This window comes from Solanum dulcamara, chromosome 8, assembly GCF_947179165.1.
Source record: "Solanum dulcamara chromosome 8, daSolDulc1.2, whole genome shotgun sequence".
Lineage (NCBI taxonomy): Eukaryota > Viridiplantae > Streptophyta > Magnoliopsida > Solanales > Solanaceae > Solanum > Solanum dulcamara.
Genome location: NC_077244.1, coordinates 43,909,778 through 43,936,916, shown reverse-complemented (window position 1 = coordinate 43,936,916; position 27,139 = coordinate 43,909,778). Strand labels below are relative to the sequence as shown.

The window sequence follows — 27,139 nt, the reverse complement described above, 5'->3', positions numbered from 1 at the left end:
AAATAGGGGACAAATATATCGTAAAAGAAACCTCGATACCTGTACTCTGAAATCATAAAAATATGCATGTTCAAACTATACCGTGTAGCCGGCCCTATCAGGGATATGGTGAATACACCTGTAAAACCATCATAGACCCAGTGCCATCACTACCTTATTACAACACATCATCATATATATACTTACGTAACCCGTCCCTCTAGTGAGGGGCAGTGGATAATGTAATGGAAATAAGCATGAATCTGATAACCGGCCTGGAACTAAGAGAAGAAGTGTTACAGTATACACGAGTAGAGTAGTGAGTAACCATATGCAATTTAAATCATTATCAGAGACTCGACATAATAAGAAAGTTAAGCTTTTGCCTGAGGACTCGAGTAGTGGTGTAGTCATCTCGAGTGTCCTCTAAATGCCATTATGGGATATCTCAACTGTAATCTCGGGGAACCTAGACATGTATTAACATAGGGCCAAATCTTTTATGGAATCAGAAACATTTAGTATCATATAGTCTTTAAGGCTTGGAGCCCGTACATTTATTAACTCCTTAATACATAGAAGTTTCCAGGGAACTAGTGAAACTATTACAGGAATTCAATATTCAAAAGTAAGTAGGAGATTCTAAGAATGGAGTTACCCTGGATTTTATATAATATTTTAATTACAACTAAGACATGCTAGAAAAATAAATAAAATAAGCTCTATAAAGTCTGAACTTTCTTTCATGTGGTCATCATATACGTATTTCATATCCGGCCCATCCTGGGGCTCGGTGAAAAACTATGGCATCATAATCTCATTTTCATACCAAGTATATATCAAGATAAAGGAGAGGTAGGTTTCCACACAATCCTTTTTAACATGTAGAAACCCTAACAGGCAACACTCAATTCTTGCAGGAGTTCCAATACTAAGCAGTGGAAAGTGATTATAAGGCGTACTTGGAGTTCTGAGAATGGAATTATCCCCTCAGTTCACATACAATTCACTTAAGGCTAAGACATGCCAAAAGGAATGAAAAATAGCTTTACATACTTATTCCAAAACATGCCAAGAGGAAGCTTCACATACCTCTTATGAGTTACTCTTTATCCTTTTCGCCTCGTCGTCCTTTAAACCTATTCAACACAGAAGTAATACGAATATAAACCACTTTTGACTTTCTAGCATCTTAAGTTGCACCTTAGTATTCATGTAATCTATTTCTTTGTTTGTCTTCTCGACTAGCTCTTTAATTAGTTAAGATGTTAACGAAAATCGGGCCTCATCTCTCCTATAATGTTCCCTATACGAATTTCCAATTACACCCCTAATACCTACAGCAAACCAACAACAATAAACTACAGCATATGTTTAAGCAATTCACACCAACAATATAAAACATAAACTCCAAACGACTCGCTCGAAACTATGATACCAAAATAGGGCTTCTAGACTTTATTTTCCAACATCTTTAATTATACGAAACGAGGGGTCATGTGGATGACACAAGAAGAACCCACACCCCTTTTAGAACACATTTAGGAACTGCAACAAACCGCTACAACCTGCAACAGTACACCACAAGCACAACCCTTTACTTCAACGACAATTCAACTAAAGCAACTCCAATTTAGTTTGTTTTGAATATCAAGCATTTCTATGACATTTTCACATTTCCAGACACCTATAGGGAGATTAAAACACTCCATAAACACACCATAAAGTCCAAATTTAAAGGATAAACCATACCTTACACGAAATTGGCCAAAACTGCTAAATTGCAACTCGGAACTTCTCTAAATGTGCTGAAATTGAGCGGACTGTTTGTATCGCTTTTTTTCTGCCCCGAAATGGAATTTTATGTTATAAAACACCATTATATAAATGTGGGACACCTTAAATAATTAATTCACAGAACGAAACTCGGAGGCTTACCTTGGCAGCCTCAAACCCGTAGCTCCCTCTTCTTTCCCTCCAATTTTATTCTCTTCTAGTTTCTAAGTCTAAGGCTGAAGAAATGAATCCATAGACATCGTAAGATACATATATACCTACCCATGGGCTTGAGTAATACCGTAGATAATTAATTCGCAGAAGAAAATCGGAACTCACCTTGAATTCTTGGCCTTGGCCATAGGTACTCTCTCTTAGTCTTTAGGATTTATTTTCCTTTTCCAAGTGCTGAAAATGAATATTTGAGGTGTAAACTGAAGTTTAATCATACTTACATGTTTATATACACTCCTTTAGGAGGTGACACATGTTATCCCCTAAGGGTGACAAGTATCAAGTCCTTATTGGGCCACAAATCCATACATAGACTCCAAGGCTGCAATGTGGCAGTGGGGCCCACCTCCCCCCAAGAAGGTGTGTCACCTACTTGACCCCAAGCAGGTGGGTCACCTGCTTGCTTGAGGTGCTTCCATGTGTCACTCCTTCATTGGCTACCACGTGTCATCTTTTCCCCTTCCTCGTAGATTCATAATCTCATTCTATTTTAAGAGTCTATGTAATCTGTGCTATGTTAGCTTGGTATTTCCTTAAGTAGATCTAGTGTATATGTAATCAGTAGATTACATAGGTAAATCGAGTCCTATGACTCATTTCTTGGCCTCCAACTCTTTTCGGATTCTCACGACTCTATTTCCAACCTTCTCTCTCACGGGGTATCGCATTCTTCTTTCCTTAGAGTTGTTTGATGTATGTGGATAGTAGGGGTATCATGGAAAGTTTCAAGAATGTTAGGAACACGTTCCAAGGTTCAAAAGTGTGGGGTGTAATATCCTTCCTCCCTTAGAATATTCGTTCTCGAATGTTAACTTACCTCGTAGGGTTTCACAAGGATTTTGGGGGTTCTGTATAACCATCGTTCCCCTCCACCATTTAGGGGTTTAGACTACCTTTGTATATAGGGAACAAGTACAAATATCTTCTCCATTCCTCTTCCTCTTTTATTTGACTTCCCAGGTCATCCTCTTTCTGGTTTTTGCTTTATGATAATACCTTGGCGGAAGTCACATCCTAGTCTGCAACCTTCTAACTTGCTGATCTAAGATACCTGTAGGTTATTCCTCACAGGATTCCATTTCCTAAACATCATCTATGGGACATACTCTGGGTGGCTCACCAGTATATTTATGAAGTATCCGCATAGATATACTGGGCATTTGATTTCTTAATCAGGTGGTAAGTCTAACTTACAGGTAACATTGTCCATATCATGGGAAATTTAATAAGACCTAATGCATTTCGGGCTAAGTTTTCTTTTCTTGTCGAATATTATTACTCCCTTTATGGGTGACTCTGTTCTATACACCCAATCATCAATTTGAACTCTGAATGTCGATGTCGACTATCTGTATGTCACTTCTGCCGACTCTAGGCTACTGATCAACAGCTTGGTTCATCATGTCGGGGCCTTTAGTCTTTGCCCCAGAGGGGCACTTACACACTCTACCATACACCCTCTTGTAGGGGGTCACTTGGATATTGGAATGGTAGCCATTCTTATAGGTAGACTCAATAAGTGGTAGACGATCGTCCTAGTTACTCTTGAAGCCAACCATGTAGGCTCACAATATATCTTTGAGTGTTTTGATAGTGAGCTCAATCTGTCTAGTAGCTCGAGGGGAAAATGCGGTACTAAGACCTACCTATGTTCCCGATCTCTTCTTTGTCTGATCTCCAGATGTTAATTATAATTGAAGTCCCTTTATCTGAGATAATAGCTGGGGAAAACTCATGTAGTCTTACTATTTTCCTGACCTATAACTTTGCATAGGTTTAACTACGTAGGTAGGTTTGATTGAAAGCATATGGTCTGATTCATTATCCTACTCACAATAACCCGTATAGCACCCTACTCTCGCAGAGTATAAAATAGGTTCATCATGATGTTGATAATTTGGGAATCCTTAGCCTTGTGTAGTCCTTCTCTACTCCTTTCAAAACTCTAACTAGCACTCTACCTTTTGGGTTTTGTTTTTCTTTCTTTTCAAGTCCTTAGGGTTGGCTACTGAGTAGTACCAATGTTCACTCATATAGTGACCCTTATAGCTGCTTTGAGTTCTGTCTATCATTAGCTGGTATAATCCTGAAGGAGTTTGGCATATGAGCTTGCTATCCTGTAGTAACCAGCTAGTTTTGCCCGTCTTACTTAAACCATTTCACAACTTTCCTTACCCCAGCTGGTAACACTTTGAATTCATTATTTCGCGTCATCCTTTACCTATACGAGAATATGAGAAGGTGCTCAACTTAACCTGAGAAATATCCTAGCATCATTTCGCTAGGTCTCATGTGTTACCTTGCCGTTCCTCCCTTATCCTACCATCGGTGTCGGGGTAGATCTTTGGTCCATCCGTGGTCATGTCTTACTTTGTCCATAGTACCAATTCCATCCCTATAGTTTGGCTTAACCTATCCCCATATCTTTTGGTAGGGTATCTAAAATATCATAATGGTATTGTCATTATTGGACCCCTATTCCTTTTATCCTGTACTTACTCACTTAACCTGATGTCTATGTATACATATTTGTAGGTCGTACAACTATTCAGATTCAACTTGTAGGAGGTAGACGTAGTCTTTCTATCTCCTGGTTCATTCTACTATACACATCTTACTCATATTAAAACTTGTCTATCCCATCTTGTTATACTTCTTCTTTTTCCCTTATTTACTCTTTGCTCTTCTCATCCCCTATCATAGGAGGTTTCGTGTTCTTTTTTCCTTGGTTACGCATCTATCGCAACATCCTTTGCGACCAACTCTATAGCCATCATTTTGGCTTTTGGTCTAGCATGATGTCATTATCCTCCATAGTGTCTTTTGAGTTATTCGATATTCTTTCATTGCTATGCCCCTTTTTTTATACGCATTCACATTCTAGCGTTATGTCATTCAAGGTCTTGTTAAAAACTTCTTAACACTACTTTACATAGCATTCTGACTTCTATTCAATTATTAACGGCTTCCAGATCTTCCTAACTTGGTTCAACAAGGGATCTTATTGAAGATTAAGCATCCATCTCAAATAAATTGCCATATCAATTGCCTCTATCTTACCTTTGCAGTTTTCTCACTTGCTTCCCCCCTTTAGAGGGTACTTATACCTTTATCCACTTATACCTTGCCCTATGTCTCTATGTCCAGTCTCAATTTCATCCAATCTCCTTCCTCAATCTACTTGGTACTATATTATGTCTTTGTTTTCTACATATTGTTTTCCCACCTAATTATCCATGTACAGAACTTTGGCTAAATCATGAGGCGACAGGAGCCTTCCCATACATAAGGTGATATCTCATTTACTAATCGGTACTTGAATAACGTGACCCAGGAAACAACTCATCCAAGGCCACATTCTACTTCTCTTTATGAGAGGTTGATACACACTTGTAGTCATTCCAATTTTTAACTAGGGAACACTTGTATTCCAGTGATATTTGTCCAAGGTTCTCTTGGAGTAGTAGCTTTATCCCAACCTATATCCTTTGTTTCTTGGGATTAATGGAAGTTGTGCCATTTATTCCTTAAGTTTGTCGTCTTTGTCTTTTAAGGGTTCTATTATTTTCGTGGCGACATTATATATGCGCATCATTCCTTTGTACCTTATGAACCTTGCCCTTACTAGGTACCCAACAATGGCTTTTCATTTAGTCAACACATACCAAGTGCGGCTTACTAGTGGTCTTACTTTATCCCCGTATTATTATACCACACCTTTATATTCGTACTCATATTCAGTTCATGACATCTCTCTAGGGTGCTTCTATTAGAAGTTCTTTCTCCAATTAGTTGGTGAAGAACTAATAAACTGTTATCATAGAACACTTTCCGACCACCGTTAGAAGAAAACTAGAATCCCTTAAACACCATAGTGCTTCTTAACACTTGACCTACATGGTCTCCTTCTGAATTTATCTTCGAGTTATGAACAACTTATCTAATTTATAACTAGCAGTTGGGGCTTGGTACTTTTCAATAAGAGCGAAATTCAATTGCTGGACATCTTACCCTTCAACTCGAGCTTTCTTTTTTTTTCTTTGTTTTCTTCCTACAACACAAATATGTTTGGAGGTACCGTAGTTTGAACTTTACTACTCAGATAGGCTTTTGTTTCTTTGAAATAAAATTCTCCAAGTAAAAAGGGTGTCTCTTATCAATGACATGAAGGGTACCTCTTACCGCTTTAGTTAAACATAATAGGGGTACTTGGTATCAATTTCCCAAGCAGATTAAGAATCTATGTTTCATTCCCTTTTCTTGTTAAGGGAAAATTTCGGCAGAGTTTCCTCTATATTTCTTACTATCCCAAAACCTGCACGCAGAAGATACAAATGATGCCTCATATGGAAAACATATATACATTTATATCATATCATAGCCGCACAGGGCTTTCAGTATCATCTCATATTGCAGCCACACAAGGCTTTCAATATCAACAATAATATAGAAATAGTGGACTTACCTCATATGTCCCACTTCGAACTACATCTGTTGCACTTTCCTGTCTATTTTTCTTTTCGGTTTCGCCCTTATATTACAAACACATGTCAGTACCTTACCGAACAACTATCTTTTGTGCCTTTACTTTACTTACATGCATGCTCCGTAACTTCCTATGTCGTCAATTACTTCCTTCTGTTGATGTCGTCCTTCTGTTAAGATCCAAGGTTAGTATAAGAGATGTTCCTATGATTCGGATCTATAGCACGATCTTAGATATGAAATAAAAGTAACATCCTAAATGTCCTGTAGATTCCTTCTTATAGATGTGGCGCGCAACACATCGATAATTAAGACTCTACTAGACACATTCATTTCATATTTTACTTACAACTAAGACATGCCAGAAAAAGAAATAGAATAAGCTCTATATAGTCTGTACTTTCCTTCGTACGGTTATCATATACATATTTTGTATTCGGCCCATCCCGGGGATCGGTGAAAAACTATGGCATCATAATCTCATTTTGCATACCAAGTATATATCAAGAGAAAGGAGAGGTAGCTTTCCACACAATACTTTTTAACACGTAGAAGCCCTAACAGGCAACACTCAATTCTCGCAGGTGTTCCAATACTAAGAAGTAGATAGGGATTATAAGGCGTACTCAGAGGTCTGGGAATGGTATTATCCCCTCAGTTCACATAAAATTCACTTAAGGCTAAGACATGCCAAAAGGAATGAAAAATAGCTTTACATACTTATACCAAAACATGCCAAGAGGAAGCTTTACATACCTCTTATGAGTTACTCTTTATCCTTTTTGCCTCGTCGTCCTTTAAACCTATTCAACGTAAAAGTAATATGAATATCAACCACTCTTGACTTTCCATCATCTTAAGTTGCACCTTGGTATTCATGGAATGTATTTCCTTGTTCGTCTCCTCGACTAGTTCTTTAATTAGTTAAGATGTTAACGAAAATTGGGCATCATCTCTCCTATAATGTGACCTATGCGAATTTCCAATTACACCCCTAATACCTATAGACAACCAACAACAATAACCTTCAGCATATGTTTAATCAATTCCCACCAACAATATACAACATAAACTCCAAACGACTCGCTCGAAACTACGATACCAAAATAGGGTTTCTAGACTTTATTTTGCAACACCTTTAATTATATGAAACAAGGGGTTGTGTGGCTGAAACCATAATCACCCACACCCATTTTAGAACACATTTAGGCCCGTAAAAAAACCCCACACACCTTGAACATTACACCACAAGACAACACTTTACTTAGATGACAATTCAACTACAGCGACTCCAATTTAGTTTGTTTCAAACGTCAAGCATTTTTATGAAATTTTCACATTTCCAGCATCCTATAGAGAATTTAACACACTCAATAACAACATCATAAAGTCCAAATTGATAGGATAAACCATAGCTTACCCGAAATTTGCTAAAACAGCCAAATTACAACTCGGAACTTCTCTAAACGTGTTGAAATTGAGCGGACTGTTTGTAACGGTTCCTTGCTGCCCCAAAATGGAATTTTATGTTATCAAACAGAATTATATAACCATGGGACACCTTAAATAATTAATTCACAGAGCAAAACTCGGAGGCTTACCTTGGCAGCCCCAAACCCATAGCTCCCTCTTCTTGCCCTCCAATATTTTTCTCTTCTAGTTTCAAAGTGTAGGGCTGAAGAAATAAATCCGTAGATATCGTAAGATAAATAAATACCTCCCCACGTGCTTGAGGAACACCTTATATATTTAATTCGCAGAAGAAAATCGGAACTCACTTTGAATTCTTGGCCTTGGCCATAGGTGCTCTCTCTTAGTCTTTAGTATTTTGTTTTCTTTTCCAATGCTGAAAATGAATAATTGAGGTGTAAACTAAAGTTTACTCATACTTACATATGTATATACACTCCTTTAGGAGGTGACACATGTTATCCCCTAAGGGTGACATATGTCAAGCACTTATTGGGCCACAAATCTATACATAGCCACCAAGGCTGCCACATGGCAGCGGGGTCGACCTCCCCCCAAGCAGGTGGGTCACCTACTTGACCCCAAGCAGGTGGGTCACCTACTTGCTTGAGGTGATGCCATGTGTCATTCCTTCATTGGCTTCCATGTGTCATCTTTTTCCCTTCCTTGTAAGTTCATAATCTCGTCCTATTTTAAAAGCCTATATAATCCGTGCTATGTATGCTTGGTATTTCCTTAACTAGATCAAGTGTATAATACTTCTAAATTAGTAGTTTGTATAGGTAAATTGAGTCCTATAACTCATTTCTTGTCCTCCAACTCTTTCCAGATTCTCACAACTCCATTTCCAACCTTCCCTCTCACGGGGTATCGCATTCTTCTTTCCTTAGAGTTGTTTGATATGTGTGGATAGTAGGGGTCTCATATCCACTTTCAAGAAGGTTAGGAAAACGTTCCAAAGTTCAAAAGTGCAGGGTGTAACAATTTTTAGGCTATATTCTTGATAATTAACTAACCTAAATTCCCCTAACCCTCTTATTCTCACCATAATTCCTAAAATAAAAAAAACGTTCTCTCCCAAGTTTTCTCTTAAAGGTCTTCTTCTCCATCAAGCAATTCAAAGGATTTCTTCAAGTTCAAACTTCCATTCTCTTCAATTTAGGGATAAAAAAAGTTAAGGTATGTGGGACTACATCCGTGGGTATCTTTCACCCATGGAATCCCAAATTTTCTTCACAAACTCTCTTATGATTTCTTCAATTAAAAGCCCTACTTTCATGATTTGCATTGGGTCTTCATGATTATGTTTTATATCAATGCGATTAGCCTAATTATTTATAATTCATAGCATATTGCATGATTTCAAGTTGAATTTCAATGGCCTAAGGTATAGACTAGTTTCAAGTATGATTTATGGGATATGATCATGATTTTTAAGTTAATTCAATGAGAGCTTTATGAATGAGTCTAAAGATGCTTTATGTAAAGAAGTTTATGAATGATAATTTTATGTCAGTTTAAGAAAGTTAATTACAGGGTAATTTAAGTCCCTAAGATATTTTATATGTAATGATATGTATTGATGGAAGGTCTACACCCACATTACATGAGTTACATGATAGATGAGTTAATCCTATGATTTTACTATGATATTGATAGATGAGCTATTGTTATTTCTTCTAAAGATGGATTGATATTTATTATTATCTTTAACAATGGTGTTAATGATTATGTTTTCATGAAAGTTCCATTGGTATATTGACTAAGTATCGAGATGAATTTTAGGTAGGGGTTGGTTTGGTAACCAAAGGTTTGTTACCCAAGAGAATCCTAGATGCAACCTAAAGTCCCAAACTACATTGCCCGCATATGTGTACATATTCCAATATGGCGAAGTAGAGGATCCACATAGCCAATTTAGATGAGTTATAATGGAGTATGCCTTGGCAAGGTAGCCTCCGTTGTCTCTATGCAGGAGTTATCAGATTCTATGTATTAGCTAACATGGTCTTATATGTTGGTTAAATGTCCTACCCTACACCAGTTTCTATTGAGTTATTAGTTCTTATAAAACGTAAGAATTTTGATGCATTCACCAATGAGATAAATGTTTTCATATTTTATAACTTTATTCATATTGATTATGCCTCATTTTTATTGTTCATGTACATTCTCACATACTTAGTGAATTCCATGTACTAACACATACTTTTACCTACATTGTATGATAATGTAGGGTTTGGCGATCATGCTCATCCTCCTCCTACTTGTGGCTAGTGCTTTCTATTAGCTTACTATTGGTGAGTCCTCAAAGTTCGAGGAAAAGACACTTATTTCATATTTGACAGTTGTTACTTCATTTCTCCTATATGGTCTATTTTGGTGAGCTAGGAGATTATCTTACGCCCCCATCTAGTAGTAGAGGCTTGTTATATAGTAAAAAGTCTATATTGTCTCTTTGTCATTTCGAGACTTATGTTCTCTTTGAGATTATTCTTTCATACATTAATTTAGCTGAATTTCTTATTTACCTTATATGTGCTTATGAAGGTTATACAAAGAGGCTTGGTTGGGCTCTTTCATATTCTAATCTCCATGTTACAGCTCGACCATAGGTTAGGCCGTGAAAAACTTGGTATTAGATCATAAGGTTCAAGTATCCTAGGGAGTCTAACATACCGTGTTAAGTAGAGTATTGTTTATTGGTGTGAAGCTATCCATATCTATGAATAGGAGGATATAAGGAATCTTAGAAAACACTTCACTTCTTTCATGATCTCATCGTGCCATAGAGTTTAACTCTAAGGTTTCCTCCCCTAATGCTTTCATTTTGCGATTACAGAATTATGCCTCCACAAAATGCTCCTGTCTGAAGAAATATTGAATAGGATCCACAAGCTCCAAATGACCCTTTGAATGATCAAGTGACTAATATGGAGTTCCATGCACTATTAAATTGTTATCCCAAGTCATGACTACTTAAGTGAACCAAGGGGTAGATGCTCCTCCAAATGTGGCTACACCAGCTTCTAGGGTTAGAGATTTTGTTCGAATGAACCCTCCTAAGTTTCATGGATCCAAGGTTTATAAGGATCTCCAAGACTTTGTTGATGGATTATATAAGATCATGGATATTATGGGAGTGTCTTCTGAGGAAAAGGCAGAATCAACAGCTTACCAACTCAAGGGTGTTCTTAAGTTTGGTACAACCAATGGAAAATCAAAAGAGTTAAAAAGGGTCCCATAGGTTGGGAAAATTTGAAAGTCACATTTTTTGACCACCTTTTCCCACTTGAGTTGAGGGAGGTAAATGTGTTGAAATTCATAAACCTCAAGCAAGGAAACATGAGTCTGAGGAGTATGCCCTCGAGTTCACAAAGTTGTCTAAGTACGCTCCATCATTGGTAGCCAACTCTTGTGCCCAGATGAGTAAGTTTATTTCAGGAGTGTCAGATACCTTATGAAAGAATGCCAAAATTCTATGCTTATCAAAGATATTGACATCTCTAGGATCATGACTTATACCGAGAAAATTGAAAAGGAGAAGCTTAAGGAGAGAAATGTAAGGGAGTCTAAGAGGCTCTGTTTGATGGTGGGCTTTTTCATAACAAATTCGTGGTGGAAATGGCCCTTTCTGACAAGTTTAAAATTTCCAAGGCCAAGGTTCTTCAAACACTTCTTCTTTGAGATTGAAGAAGGAAAATGTGTCAAATCCTAAGCCACAAGGAGGAACTCTTTTGGTCAAGTCATCCCTCCATGTAAGAAGTGTGGACGAAACCATAGGGGAGAATCCTTAGTAGGATTGGATGTTTGTTACAAGTGTGGGAAGCCGAGTCATCATGCAAAGGAGAGTAGCAGTGAGGCTAGACCCCAGGATGAGTCTCAGGCTATTGGTTGTTCGGATTATCATACTGCTACTTTGAGTAGCGGTCAATGCCAAAACAAATATTATGCTCCTTCAGAATCGTCAGGACCTAGAGGATTCCCCTGATGTTGTTACTGTATGTTAAAAGTATTTTGACTTTGATGTTTATGCATTGTTAGATTCGGGTGCTACTCTATCATTTATTACTTTATAATTTGCTACTCTATCATTTACTATGAGATTCATTGTTAGTTCTGAGATCTTGGTAGAGCCTTTTTTGGTCTATACTCCTATTAGTGATTCAATGTGGCTAAAAGAGTCTAAAGAAATTTGCTAGTTTAAACTTTTCATAGAATCACCTAGTTGATCTTGTAGAGCTTGATATGACCAATTTTGATGTTATTCTCAGTGTATTTGTCTCCATGCATGTTATGCATCTATATGTTATTGGATCCATGTTGTCAAGATTCAGGTTCCTAATGAGCCATTCCTATTTGGAAGGGTAGCAATTTTGTGTTTAAGGGTCAATTCATCTCATATTTTAAATCTCGAAAAATGATTTCCAAAGGTTGCATCTATCATCTAGTCTAGGTTAGAGATACTAATTCTTAAACTCCTACTCTTGAGTCAGTTTCAATTTTTAATGAGTTTTTAGACATTTTTCTCGATAATCTCCTAGGCATTCCTCTCGATAGAGAAATAGACTTTAGTATCGATCTCCTCTCCGATACTCAGCCTATCTCTATTCCTCCTTATTGAATGGCTCCAGAACAATTGAAAGAATTAAAAGATCATTTGAAGGAATTGCTAGCTAAAGGTTTTATTAGATCGAGTATCTCTCTATGGAATGCTCTGATTCTCTTTCTTGAAAAAAAGATGGGTCTCTTTGTATGTGTATTGATTACAGGCAATCGAACAAGGTCACAATCAAGAATAAGTATCCCATTCCAAAAATTGATGATTTGTTCGACCAACTTTAAGGAGCAAGTTACTTTTAAAAGATTGATCTTTGATCGGGTTATCATCAACTACGAGTAAAGGAATGTGACATTTCGAAGATAACTTTTAACTCGCTATGGTCACATTGAATTCTTGGTTATGTATTTTGGACTAACAAATTTCCTTACAACTTTTATGGATTTGATGAATAGGGTGTTCAAGCAATATTTAGATATATTTGTTATTATCTTCATTGATGATATTTTGATCTACTATTTGAGTAAGGAAGAGAATGCCGATAATTTGAGGATTGTATTGCAAATTGTCAAGGACCGTCAGTTTTATGCAAAATTCATTAAGTATGAGTTTTGGTTAAGGTCAATTGCTTTTCTTGGCCACATTGTCTCTGGTAAAGGAATTATATTTGATCCTAGGAAGATTAAAGTGTTTAAGAACTAGCTTAGACTGTTGTCTCCTTCTGATATTTGGAGTTTCTTGGGCTTAGCCAGTTATTATAGATAGTTTGTTGAAGTTTTCTCTTCCATTACATTCCCCTTTACTACTTTGAATCAAAGAAAGGTGAAGTTCCAATAGTATGAGGCATGTGAGAAGAGCTTCCAACAGTTGAAGGATAGGATTACCTCCACACCAGTGTTGACATTACCGGAAGGTTTTAATCGGTTCAGTGTGTATTATGATTCTTTATGAGTTGGTGTTGGTTGTGTTCTAATGCAAAATGATAAAGTGATATATTATGCTTCAATAAAACTCATGGTACATAAGAATAATTACCCAACTCACGATTTGGAGTTAGTAGTAGTGGTATTTGCTTTGAAGTTGTGGAGATACTATCTCTATGGTGTCAATGTGAGTGTTTTCACCAATCACAAGAGTTTGTGTGTTCACCCAAATGGACTTGAACCTTTTACAAATAAGATGACTTGAATTTTTGAAGGATTATAATATGAGTGTGCTATACCATTTGGGTAAGGAAAATATGGTTGATGATGCTCTTATTAGATTGTCCATGAACAGTGTTGCCCATATTGAGGATAAGAATAAAGAGCTAGGTCGAGATGTGCATATATTAGCCCGTTTGGGTGTCAATTGGTTGTTTTCAAGGATGGTAGTGTGATTGTTTATAATGGTTCTAAATCATCTTTTGTGGCGGATGTTAAGGAAAAATAAGATAACAATCCTTCATTTGTCGAATTAAAGAGGACGGTTGCTAAAAACGCCATTGAGGCTTTCTCCTAAGTGAGAGATGGTATTTTGATATATCAAGGATGATTATATATTCCCGATGTTGATGGCTTGAGGGAGATGATATTGTTCCAGGCTCATAGTTCACGGTATTTTATTCAATCAGGTTCCACTTAGATGTATCATGATTTAAGGGAGGCTTATTGATGAAATGGCATGAAAAGGGATATTGCAGAATTCGTGGCTAAGTGTCCTAACTGTCAAGAAGTAAGGTTGAGCATCAAAAATTGGGAGATTTAGCTCAATACATTGAGATTCCTACTTGGAAGTGCCTAGAATATGGACTTCATTATTGGTTTTTCTCGTACTTATTGGCAATATGACTCTATTTGGGTGATTGTTGATAAAATGACTAAATCGACTCATTTTCTTCTTGTTAAGACTTCATATTTAGCTGAGGATTATGCTAGGTTGTACATCCAAGAGTTGGTTTAGCTTCATGGTGTTCCATTGTCTATACCTCTGATCGAGGTACTCAGTTTATGTAGTAGTTTAGGAGATCCTTCCAAAAGGTTCTTGGTACTCAAGTGAAGCTTAGTATAACTTTTCACTCACAGATGTATGGTCAGGCTGGGCATAGAGGATATGTTGAGTACATTTGTTATTGAGTTTAAATAAATTGGTATGATCATTTGCTACTGATAGAGTTTTCCTATAATAACAATTATCACTCTAGAATTGAGATAGCTCCATTTGAAGCTTTGTATGGTAGAAGGTGTAGATTCCCTATCGGTTGGTTCAAGGTTGATGAAGATGCATATATAGGACCTGATTTGGTATTTGAGGCTATAGAGAAGGTTAGACTAATTTGGGAGAGAGTGAAGACAGCCCAAAGCCGATAAAAGTCCTATTTGGATATGATAAGAAGAGAACTTCAATTTGAGGTTAGTGATTGAGTTTACTTGAAAATTTCACCCACGAAGGGTGTGATACATTTTGATAAGAAAGACAAACTAATTCCCCGCTATGTTAGCCCATATCAAATTTTGAGGCAGATTGGTAAGGTGGCTTATAAGTTGGATTTACTTTCTGAATTGGTATCGATGCATCCGATGTTCCATATGTCTTTGTTGCGAAAGTTTGTTAGTGCTCCTAGATCCGTTATTCAATTTGACAGTATTGAGGTAAAAGAGAGTTTGTCATACAAGGAGGTTCAGGTTCAAATCTTGGACCGACAGGTTATAAAGTTGAGGAACAAAGAAATATTTTTAGTTAAAGTGTTATGGAGGAATCAAGAGGTTGAGGGTGCTACATGGGAAGCCGAAGCCGATACGATTTCCCGATATCCTCATCTCTTTCCTTCCATGCCTACTTACGGTATTTAGTTCCTTCATTTTCCAATCAACCCAAATCATGCAGTTCAGTTATTCTCATTGTTTTATATGCATTCATGCTCATGAAATGAGTTTTAAAGTCACGTTTTAGCTTGAGATTATGTTTTATGCATTTTTGAGATATTTTGCATTCATGTTAGGCTGTTATGTTCCTTTCCTATACCATTCAATCTAGTTTAAGTCCTATTCGTGGATGAATGCTTCTAAAGAGGAGATATTGTAAGACACTGGACGTTGAAAAGTCCTAAAACGAGAATCAAAAGATGAATTTCCTGAAAACTCATTTTTTGGAACCAAGAAATGACCACGAAGGCCATCACAGGCTGTATTCCTCACCATGGTTCAAGATATGGTGTTGTGGTGGAAGTTCAGAATTTCAGACTCTGTATGGGTGGGTCCACGATAGGGACCATGGGCCATGATGAGCACCACGAGCCGTGGTGACCCCTCTAGAGACCCTCAGAATCTATTTCAAGTCTGGGACTACGTCCCAACTGCCACAGGCTGTATTACCCTTCATAGACCATGGTGGGTCTTGTGGTGTTAGTAACCTTCCAAAACCCTATTTTCCTAGAAACTAAGTCCCTTACCATGGATGGGACCATAGACTGATTGTCTTTAACGGTCCGTGGTGGTGGTCCATCTTGGGTTTCAGATTCAGTTTAAGTTGGGTTTATTTTGGTCATTTATCTATATTTCGTTAATGAATATGGACAGTTTTTTGGGATAGATTCTTACTTATTAACAAACCTAAATTTCCCTAACCCTCTCATTCTCACCATAATTTCTAAAATAACAAAATCTTGTCTCCCGAATTTTCTCTCAAAGGTCTTCTTCCCCCTCAAGCAATTGAAATGATTTCTTCAAGGTCAAGCTTCCATTATCTTCAATTTAGGACTCAAAAAGGTCAAGGTATATGGTAATTCATCCATGGGTACCTTTCACCCTTGGAATCCCAAATTTTCTTCTAAAAATCTCATATGATTTCTTCAATTGAAGCCCTACTTTCAGGATTTGCATTGGGTCTTCATGATTATGTTATGTATCAATACTAGCTATTAGCCTAATTATGCATAATTCACATCATATAGCTTGATTTAAAGTTGAATTTCAATGAACCAAGCTATATTCTAATATGAAGTATGATATATGAGATATGATCACGATTCAAGTTAATTCAATGAAAGCTTTATGAATGAGTTTAAAGATGCTTCATGCAAAGAAGTTTATGAATGATGATTTTATGATGTTTCAAGCAAGTTAATGAATGGCCAAGCTACGTACCTTAAGATATTTTATGAGTAATGATATATAATGATGGATGGTCTACACCCACATTACATGAGTTCTATGATAGATGAGCTAATATTATGATTTTACTATGATGTTCATAGATAAGCTATTATTATGTTATCTTCTAAAGATGGAACAATCACGAATAGACGTTATCTTCGCTGGATCCACCATAATGTCATCCTTAGACACCACGTTCCCCATGAATTCTATGGACTCAAGCCAAAACTTGTACTTTGAGAACTTTGTATAAACTTGTTGATCTCTTAAAGTCTAGAGCATTACTCTCAAATGCTGTTCACACTCATTCCGGCTCCACGAGTATATTATAATGTCATTGATGAAGAATATGAAAAATGAGTAAAAGTATGGCCTAATCACCCAGGTCATAAGGTCCATGAACACAGATGAGGCATTAGTCAACCTAAATGCGGTATTAGGAACGTACACTTCCCTAATCCTCAAAAGGTGGTAGCTAGACCTCAAACCAATCTTAGAAAACACCACGTCACCCTAATGCTGGTCGAATAGGTCATCGATACTAGGTATGGGGTAACGGTTCTTCCCTATCACCTTGTTCAACTGCCTGTGATTAATACACATCCCCATAGTACCGTCCTTTTTTTAATGAACAGGACTAGGGCACCACAAGGCAATACACTAGGACAAATGAATCCCATATTAAAAAGATACTGAAGCTAAATACTGATCACTTTGAGCTCTATGGGGGACCATACAATACGGGGATAGAAATAGGATGAGTACCCAGCTCTACATCAATGGAGAAGTCAATATCGTGGTTAGTAGGGAGGCTAGACAGATCGATAGAAAACACATTTGCAAACTCTTAGACTATATGTACTGATTCAACTATAGGTCCCTCCCTACTCACATATCTAACACTAGAAAAGTATCCCAAAAATCTGCTATCCACTAACCTCCGAGTACGAACACAAAAGATCACCCCAACTGGCGTATGACCAAATGAGCCCTGCCTCACCACCGGCGGAATACTATGTATGGATAAGGTAATGGTCTTGGCATAATAATCTAAGACCACACGATGAGGGGATAACTAGTCCATGCCGAGAATTAAATCAAAATCCACCATATCAAGCAAGATAAGATCAACCATAGTGTCATACCTCTTGATAGTCACCACACATGACCTAAAGACCTGATCCACTACTAAAGAATCAACTATTAGAGTTGAAACACGCAATTGCTAAATTAAGTAATCTAGAGTTATACTCAGTCGTGGGGCACAATATATAGATATATAATAATATATGGAGCTGGGATCAAAATAAAGAAGATGCGGGCTGATGGCCTAATAAAACCATACTTGTGATCACATCGTCTGAGGCCTCAGTCTCTGCTCTAGCTGGAGCTGCATAGAAGTGGAATTGGACTCATCTAACCTATGCATGACTCTGTCTCCTGACTTGCCTCCCTAGGGACCTCTCTATGCAACCTGATGACCACCCTACGGTCCTGGCCCTAGCCTCCGCCTCTAACTGGAGGTGTTGGTGCTTATTTAGGTCTAGCTGCATGTAGAGATGGTAAGGCTAACTTGCGGTGAGGGAACTCATAGGACTAATGATCTAGCTCTGTGCACTTATAGTACCTCTGTGGATATCGGCTGAAAGCTGGAGGTCGAACACTTCGGCTAGAAGAACCCATCTGCAAACTACCTCAACCCTTACTTGGACCAGTACTAGAGCTAACTTGATAGTATTGATCACCTTCTAAAGTCTAAAGAGAGGCTCAGAAAGGATGGCTAGAATGACTGGGCTAAAATCTTTGGCAATATCTATCATAGGACTTATTGGATCTAAAGTGTCGCTCTCTTTCTGCAGCCCCTTTAGGCTTTGTATATATTTAAAGACCTACCACCCAGTAATATAGTATAAATATATTGAGTTTCAGCATACTGAATCATCGATATTTATATACACAAGAATATGAGATTTCTCAAATTCATACATGCACTCGTCATTTGCTATGGTTAGCGATGCAACAGAGTCTCCTTATTTTTTGTTTTCTAATTTAATTAAATATTAAAAGAGACAAACATCCTATTACTTATTTTTATATATGGGCTAAGTAGAATATGGTCCTAAATAAAATTTAGAATTTGACCTATTATTACCAACTATATTAATTATCTAAAATTTATCCATCAATTAATTAACTATAGTTAAACGAATAGTTCAAATTTCCCAAACCCATTTCATCGACAGTTCAAAAATGAATTGGGACAACTATTAAGAAGGGTAAAATGATACTTTTATAAAAATTACCAAAAATAACCTTTCTGTTCATTACATTATCCACCATTAGAAACAATTGTTTTTCTCTAACATAAAGTAAAAGAGAGTACCTGAAGCTTAAAAAAGATGAGCATATTTGGCACGCATGTCAGACTTTTTCTCTGACTCTCCAACTGAATGGTGATTCCATTGCATCTTCACTGAAATAATATCTTTGGTTCTAAGCTTTTGAACCTACTTATCCATGATAACTATAGGTCCTCATCAAATAAAATGTCACAACCCAACCCTATAGGCCACGACTGGGGTCCGACCTGGACCCTCCGTATACCTAACTATCAACTGTGGTCAAATTAAACTGTAAATAAAATAATATCATGTAACAGAGCCCCATTGGGCGACAACATTTTCATAAACCTATAGCCTTTTTCGTTTGCATCATAACATGAAAGGGTATGCAAGCCGAAAAGACTGCCATAACATAATAATATATACCATACATCATGTAGACCCACCTGAATCAAACTGATATACACAACCCACATATACATGTATGCAGACCTCTAAAAATATTAAAGACAATATATGGGGGGACAGGGCCCCCACCATACCTCTGAATGAACAAAACAATTTTATACATCAGTGGACAGTATCAAAAACTAGGCCCCGATATAATGGAGCCTCTTCCAACTGAGCTGCACAAAATACTAAGCTGACGGACTCCCAAAACCTGTATCTGTACCTGCGGGCATAAAACGCATCCCCCCGAGAAAAGGGGGTCAGTAGGACATATGTACTGAGTATGTAAAACATAACATAACACAACTAGAAGTATATCCAAAATAAAGAAGTAGGGGAAAAATTATCAAATTAAAAGCCTGTACTTGTACTCTGTGAATTACAAAAGCATGCATGCTAAGATCATACCATATAGCCGGCTCTTGCAGGGGTTTGGTGAATCATATCTATAAAACCATCATGGCCCCAGTGCCATCACCTCCTTATTACAACACATTATCATATATATACATACGTACCTGGCCCTCTAGTGAGGGGCTTGATGAACAATGCAGTGAATTATGCACGATAATGTACTCGGCTCTGGACTTGGTGAAAGAAGTGCTACAGTATACACGAGTAGAGTAGTGAGTAACTACATGCAATTTAAATCATTATCAGAGACTCGACAAAATAAGAAAGTTAAGATTTTGTTTGAGGGCCCGAGTAACGGTGCAGTCATCTCGAGTATCCTCTAAATGCCATTATGGGCTACCTCAAAAATAATCTCGAGGACCCTCGACATGTATTAGCATAGGGCAAAATCATTTGTGGAATAAAAAATACTTAATCTCGGATAGTCTTTAAGACTTGGAGCCTATACATTTGGTACCTCTTTAATATATAGAAGTTTCCAGGGAAATAGTTCAACTACTATCAAAGTTCGCTATTCAAAAGTAAATAGGAGATGTTAAGAATGGAGTAACTCCGGAGATCACATCATATTTAACTTACAACTAAGACATGCCAGAAAAGAAAGAAAGTAAACTCTATATAGTCTGTACTTTCCTTCAGGTGGTCATTGTATACATATATCGTACCCGGCCCATCCTGGGGCTCGATGAATAATTATGCAATCATAATCTCATTTTCATACCAAGTACTTATCAAGAGAGAGGAAAGATAGTTTCCCATACACTACTCTTTAGCACATAGAAGCCTTAACAGGCAATGCTCAATTCTTTTAGGGGTGTCAACACCTAACTGTAGTTAGGGATTATGAGGCGCACCTGGAGTTCTGGGAATGAAATTATCCCCACATTCCACATATAATTCACTTAATCCTAAGACTCGCCAAAAGGAAAGAAAGATAGTTGTACGTACTTATACCAAAATATGCCAAGAGAAAGCTTTACATACCTCGTACGAGTTACTCTTTGTCATGTTCGCCTCATCGTCCTTTGAACCTATTCAACATGGAAGTAATACGAATATAAAACACTCTGGACTTTCCAACACCTTCAGTTGCACCTTAGTATTCATGGAATCTATTTCCTTGTTCGTTTCCTCGACTAGTCCTTTAATTAGTTAAGGAGTTAACGAAAATTGGGCAATACCTCCCCTATAACGTGCCCTATCCAAATTTCCCATACACCCCAATATTACACAATACAAACCCCAAACAACTCACTCAAAACTATCAAAATGTGAATTCTGGACAACTTACTGTCTTGCATTGTCGCTTCGTTTCGAAGGGGTAATTGAGGGAAAAAGGATTTATGTCCTCCAAAAAAGTTATATACATGTGTCTTAGGGTCGCATAAAATTTTGAATCACCCCTACATCAATTCTGTACAAAACCATATGCCCAAAATACCAATAGCAGTCCTTGTAAGATTTCCAAAACCAAAATCTGGGTAGTACCTTCCAAAATATGGATTTTAAATGGATTTTAAAGGCAACCAAAAGCAAAAATATATTTTAAAGGCTATATTAAACCTTTACAAAATATATTAATTCATTAAAAACGAATCTGTACAAAAGAAGTTATACCAATATTTCTAACAACAGTCCCTTCCAAAAACGGGTTTGTTAACTAGTTCTTAACATTTTCTCTCTTTGTTTTTTTAACTTTCTCTCAAGTTTCAAGATGAAGAATTAATTTTGTACACATCGTAAGATACATATATACACCTCCACGGGGTTGAGGAGCATCGTAGATAATTAATTCGCGGAGGAAAAGTGAAGAACTCACCTTTAATTCTTCTAAACCATGGCTGCCTCCTTCCCTTCTTCTTCTCCAAGTTTTTCTCTCTATGTTTTGGGCTGATTTTTGGATAAATAATGACTTGAGAGTCATTAAAATACATATATATGGTTCCTTAGGAAGTGACATGTGTTAGCCCCTAAGGGTGACATGTGTCAAGCCCTTATTGGGCCACGAATCCATGCTGCCAATAGGGGACTGACATGTGGTGGTGGGGGCCACCTCCCCCAAGCAGATGCACACCTACTCGATCCTAAGTAGGTGTATCACCTGCTGGTCTAAGTAGGTGCATCACCTACTTTCTTCGAGTAGGCGCGTCGTTTCCTTATTTCTTTTTCGTGAGCTCGTAATCTCATCTTATTTTAAGAACCCGTGTAATCCTTGCTACGTAAGCTTGGTATGTCCTTAAGTATCTCATGTGTATAAGACTTCTATATTAGTAGCTTACTTAGGTAAATCGAGTCGTACAACTCATTTCTTGTCCTTCAACTCATTCCAGTTTCCCACGACTCTATTTCCAACCTTTCCTACTACAGGGTATCACATCCTCCCCTCCTTAGAGTTATTTGATAGTGTCTGGATAATAGGGATCTCGTGGACACTTTCAAGAAAACTAGGAACACATTTCAAGGTTCAAAAGTGTAGGGTGTAACATCCTTCCCCCCTTTAGAACATTCGTCCCCGAATGTTAACAAGACTTTTCTTAGAACTTAATGTAGAGTATAGGGAGATTCTTTGATATAGCCATAACCCATACTGTCATCCAGGTACTTAATATACGAGTTTGGAGATTTGGGGTTAGACATCGGGAATAGGTACGAATACTTGCATTTTCTATCCTCTTTTAATTTTCCATGTCATTTCTTTTCTGGTTTTCGTTTTTCCATCATACCTTGATGGAAGTCACATTTTAGTTTGCACCCTTCTAACTTGCCGTTCTAGTACAGTTATAAGTTTTTCCCCGCAGGATTCCATTTCTTGAACATTACTTATGGACACACTCTACGTGAATCACCAGCACATTATAAAGTACCCGTATAGACGTACTGGGCGTGTAATTTCGCATTTAGGTGGTAAGCTCAACTTACCAGCAACTTTGTCCACTTACGAGCAACTTGATGAGGTCTAACGTATTTTGGGTTAAGCTTTCTTTTTTGGGTGGCTCTTTTATGCACACCTAACCATCAATTTGAACTCTGAATGTCGATGCCAATTATCTGCATATTATTTCTGCCGACTCTAGGCTATTAATCAATAGTTTGCTTAATCATATCGGGGCTTTTTTAGCTTAGTCTTTCTAACATCGACCCATCTAATAGGGGACGTACACGTCTTTCTCTACCAGTCTTGTATGGGGCCATTGGGATAATGGAGTAGTAATTATTATTGTAGGCAACTTGATAAGTGATGGACAATCATCCCAGCTATCTTCGAAGTTAACAACACCAGCTCATGACATATCTTCTATCGATTAAGTGGTACGCTTTAGCCTGTTCATCAGGTTTGAGGGTAAAGTAGTGTACAAAGGCTTATCTGTCTTCCCAGTTTCTTTGCGGACTGATCCTCAGTAGTTAACTTTAACTTGGGCTCCTTTGTCTGGGATAATAGCTATGGAGACTCCGTAAGGTCCTACCACTCTTTTCCCCCATAATTTTACACCTTTTCGGTTGAGTAGGTAGCCTTTGATTGAAGGAGAAGGGGCTAATATTGTTAATCCACAAGTAACATTCCCTTCAAAGTTATCTGGCGCGAGTGCGAGGTGAGTCTTGTAGCCCTGGTAATATTGTGGGATTTTCGACCTCGCGTATTACTCCTTGTCTTCCGTAAATTACATCAAATGGTACCCTTACCTTTTGGGTTTTGCTTTTCAATCCTTAGAGTTGGCTGCCAAGTGGTGTCAAAATTCCCGTGCCCACTGGCCCATATATCCATTCGATTGTTTTCCTATCATTAACTGGTACTATATCGAAGAACTGTGGCATTCAAGTGTGCCATCAGTTGGTAATTAATTAATCCTACTGGTTTCCTTAAGCCCTTATTATAATTTCCTTAACGTATCTTATAATACTCTGGGTACATAATATCATATCATTCCCCCATCACTAGTTCAGATTCTTTAATCTCACGTGATCATACTAGCACTAACGCATTAAGTTCCATCAGAATTTCGAGGTTAAGCATGCTGGGGTGAGAAAAGTACTGGGATGGGTGACCTTCTTGGGAAGTCCTCATGTTGCGTTTCATTACAATCCTTGCAATAATGTGCGGGGCACTCAACTTAGCCCAAAATTTATCTTAGCATCGTCTCACTAGTCTTTATGTGTTGCCTTGACCTTTCCTCTGTTATCTTACAACCATTATAGGGGTAGATCTTTAGTTCCACTATGACCATGTCCCTTTTTGGTCATTTTGGTTTAAATCCTTCTATTGTATTCACCCTTTTTTGTACGCACCTATTCATTAGGGTTGGCTACTGAGTAGTGCAAAAGTTCGTTCATATAGTGCCCTTTGAGCCAGTTTGAGTTCTGTCTATCATTAGCTGGCATAGTTTTAAAGGAATTTGACATATAAGCTTGCCAATCCTATAGTAACCAGCTAGTCCTATCCTTCTTATTTAAACCATTTCACAATTTTTCCTTACCCTCACTTGTAACCTTCTTGACATATTCTCGTGTCACTCTTTACCTTTACGAGAATATGAGAGTGTGCAAGAAATACCTTGTCGCACTTCTTTCTATTTCCTTATTTAATCCTTGCTCATGTTCTACCACATGAGTCTTGCTATTTCTTGTCCTTGGTTATTTATCTATCGCAATATCATTTGCGACCAACTCTACAACCAACATTTAGCTTTTGATCTAGCATGCTGTCATTATCCTTTGTAGTGTCCCTTGAGATATTCGATATCCTTTTATTGCTATATTCTTTTGCTTTTATATGTACCCACCTTCTAGTGTTATACCGTTCAGGGTCTCATCAAAACTTCTTAACCCTGTCTTACATACCATTATGACTTCTATCTAATTACTGGTGGCTTCCACATCTTTCTAGCTTTGTTTATCAAGGGATCTTATTGAAGTTTAACCATCAATCTTAAGCATGTTGTCATATAAATTGCCTCTATCTTACCTTTGCAGTTCTCTCATTTGCTTCCCCCCTTTAGAGGGTACTTATACCTTTATCTGCTTATACCTTGCTCTATGTCTCTATGCCCAGTTTCAAATTCATCCAATCTCCTTCCACAGTCTACTTGGTACAGTATCATGTCCCTGTCTGTCTACATTTTGTTTTCCAACCTGATTATCCATGTACGGAACCTTGGCTAAATTACGAAGCATCGAGAACCCTTTTCATACATAGTGTGACACCTCATCTAGTAATGTGTACTTGAGTAATGGGACCCATGGAACAACTCGTTTGAGGACACATTCTATTTGTCTTTATAAAAAATTAATATACACTTTTAGCTTTTCTAAATTTTCTTTTAACTAGGCAACATTTGTATTTTGGAATTCATTGTCCCATGTTCTCTTGGAGTAGTGGCTTTCCTAACCTATATCCTTTGTTTCTTGACATGAATGGAAGCTGCGCCTTTTATTCCTTGGAGTGAATGTAGGTTACACCAATTATTCCTTAAGTTTACCATCCTCGTCCCTTAAGGGTTCCACTATTTTTAGGGCGACATTGTGTAACCGCGCCATTCCTTTATATCTTATGCTCCAGACTCTTGTTGCGTACTCAACGCAGGCTTTTAACTTAGTTAGCCTCGCACTTGCGGTCTCACTTTGTCCCCGTACTGCTATACCATACCTTTAAATTCATACTCATATTCAGTTCATGACATCTCTTTGGAGCGCTTTTATTAGAATTTCTTTCTCCAATTAGTCGGTGGGAAACTAATAAAATGTTATCACAGAACACTTTTCAACCACCGCTAAAAGAAAACTAGAGTCCTTTAAACATCACAATACTTCTTAATGTTTGACTTCCCTGGTTCCCTTCCTAGCTAATCCTCAAGTTATGAAACACTTATTCAATTTTTAACTACGAGTTGGGGCATGGTACTTTTCAAGAAAAGTGAACTCAATTGCTTGACATTTTACCCTTTATCTGGAGTTTTTCTTTCCTTTCCTGCAACACAAATACAACTGGAGATACCGTGATCTAAACTTTCCTGCTCAGATAGGTTTTTGTTTCTCTGAAATAAAACTCTCCCAGTAGGAATGGTGCCCCGTGTCCATGACATGAAGAGTACCTCCTACAACTTTAATTAAACATAATAGGGGTACTTGGTATCCACTTCCAGGACATGTTATAGAGCTATGTTTTATCCCCTTTTTCTTATTCTGGGAAAATTTTGGCAGAGTTTCCTCTATATTTCTTACTTATCCCAAACCTGCATGCAGAAAATACCAACAATGCCTCACAGGGCCAACACAGATATATATATTCATATCATATCACGGCCACACAGGACTTCCAATATCATCTCATATCGCAGCCACACAGGGCTTTCAATATCTACAATAGTATGAAAATAATGGACTTACCTCATATGTCCACCTTCAAACTGATTCTGTTTCACTTTCTGTCTACTTTCCTTTCAGGTTTCAACTTTACATTTCAATAGTACTTCAATACCTTACCCAATGGATATCTTCCATGCCTTTACTTTACTTACCTGCGTGCTTCATAACTTCCCATATCATCAATTACTTCCTTCTATTGGTGTCGTTCTTCTGTTAAGATCCAAGGTTAGTATAAGGAATTTTCCTATGACTCGGATCTAAAGCACGATCTCAGATGTGAAAGAAAGGTAACATCCTAAATATCTTGTAGCCTCCTATTTATAGATGTGGCACGCAACACATCGATAATCAAGACTCTACTAGACACAGTCTGCAGACATTCCAAGGACGAACTGCTCTGATACCACTTCTGTCATGACCCAACCCCGTAGGCCGCGACTGGGGTCCGACCTGGACCCCCCATATACCTAACTATCAGCTGTGGTCAAATTGAATTGTAAATAAAAAAATACCATGTAACAGAGCCCCATTGGGCGACAACATTTTCATAAACCTGTAGCACTTTTTGTTTGTGTCATAACATGAAAGGACATACAAGCCAAAAAGGCTGCCATAACATAATAACATATACCATACATCATGTAGACCCAGCTGAATCAAACTAATATACACAACACACATATACATGTCTGCAGACCTCTAAAAATATTAACAATAATATATGGCGGGACAGGGCCCCCACCGTACCCCTAAATAGACAAAAGAATTTTATACGTCAGTGGACAGTATCAAAAACTAGGCCCCGATACAATGGAGCCTCTTCCAGCTTAGCCGCACAGAATCCTAAGCCGACGGACTTCCAAAACCTGTACCTGTACCTGTGGGCATGAAATGCAGCCCACCGAGAAAAGGGGGTCAGTACGACATATGTACTG

At 37.7% G+C, this 27,139-nt stretch overlaps 1 pseudogene; it reads left to right on the top strand.

The window, feature by feature from the left end:
• The first annotated feature begins 23,797 nt into the window (after positions 1-23,797).
• Positions 23,798-23,917, top strand: LOC129901859 (5S ribosomal RNA; annotated as a pseudogene).
• The last annotated feature ends 3,222 nt before the right edge of the window (positions 23,918-27,139 follow it).